Source organism: Globicephala melas, chromosome 9 (assembly GCF_963455315.2).
Source record: "Globicephala melas chromosome 9, mGloMel1.2, whole genome shotgun sequence".
Taxonomy (NCBI): Eukaryota; Metazoa; Chordata; class Mammalia; order Artiodactyla; family Delphinidae; genus Globicephala; species Globicephala melas.
Window position 1 is genome coordinate 28,472,904 of NC_083322.1, and position 1,417 is coordinate 28,474,320.

Consider the following 1,417-nt stretch of genomic DNA (forward strand, 5'->3'; position numbering starts at 1 on the left):
TTTGTGGAATGACAGCTACAATTAGTATGTGGGCTTTAGCATGTTCATTGGGATTTGCTACACTAATCAGACTAACTTATAACTTGTAGACTATGAAAGGCTTTTCTCGTAGTGATTAGTATCTACATGTTTTCTGTGTGACTTATCAGTACAGAAGACCTAAATCACTGTAATAACTACAAAAGACGTTACAGAGAAGAGAAAAATAACATTTTTACTTTGAAAACTGCCATAGACTATAAAGCTCATTTTTGTATATTTAAATCCTAAGATATGAATACATAAATCACATACATACATATACAATTAAGAACTTCATCTAGCTCTCTCACCTCCTGCCAAGATGACCAAGAAAAGAAGGAATAATGGTCATGCCAAAAAGGGCCGCGGCCACGTGCAGCCTGTTCGCTGCACCAGCTGTGCCCAATGCGTGCCCAAGGATAAGGCCATTAAGAAGTTCGTCATTCGGAACATCATAGAGGCCGCAGCCGTCAGGGACATTTCTGAAGCGAGTGTTTGCGGCGCCTATGTGCTTCCCAATCTGTATGTGAAACTGCATTACTGCATGAGTTGTGCCATTCACAGCCAGGTAGTCAGGAATCGTTCTTGGGAAGCCCGGAAGGACCGAACACCTCCACCCTGATTTAGACCTGTGGGTGCTGCCCCACGACCTCCACCAAAGCCCATGTAAAGAGCTAAGTCCTTAAAGACTAAAGAAATACTGTCCCCTGGAAAGACAATAAAGTGGAAATTATACTTAAGAAAAAAAAAAAAGAAATTCGTCTATAATATTTCTAATGATTTCATAAAAGTAAAGTAGGGTTATTTTCTTAAATTATGAGTCCTTATGCTTTCCTTCAGTAAGAACTCTACTTGTTTCCCAGAAAGCTTTACATCTCCCTAAAATTCATATGTTGAAGTCTTAACCCCCCAGAACTTCAGAATGTGACCTTATTTGTAAATAAGGTCATTGCAGATGTAAGTGGTTAAGGTGGGGTCGTACTGGAATAGGATGGGTCCCTATTCCAATATGACTGGTGTCCTGATTAAAAGGGGAAATCTGGAGACAGACACACACACAGGGAGACCAGCCACATGAAGACAGAGATCAGCCAAGGGACAGTTTGCCAGCAAACCACCAGAAGCTAGGACAGAAGCACGGGACAGATTCTCCCTCCCAGCCCTCCGAAGGAACCAACCTCAGAGTGATATCAACAAGATGGTGGAAATCTCCTGCTTATCTCTCCCCAACTCAGCAACAATAAATTGGCAACCATCCATAGGCAAAAGTGCCTTTGTGAGAGATTTGGGATCCAAGTAAGAGACTGTGAAACCCTGGTAGAGCCCAAGACCAAAGAGGGCTGTTTTGAAAAGGCAGCCCATGCACAGGTGGCAGACTTTCCAATTGTGGTCCCAG

At 42.6% G+C, this 1,417-nt stretch overlaps 1 pseudogene; it reads left to right on the plus strand.

The window, feature by feature from the left end:
• The first annotated feature begins 343 nt into the window (after positions 1–343).
• LOC115853539 (small ribosomal subunit protein eS26 pseudogene) lies at positions 344–671 on the plus strand (annotated as a pseudogene).
• Positions 672–1,417: the final 746 nt, after the last annotated feature.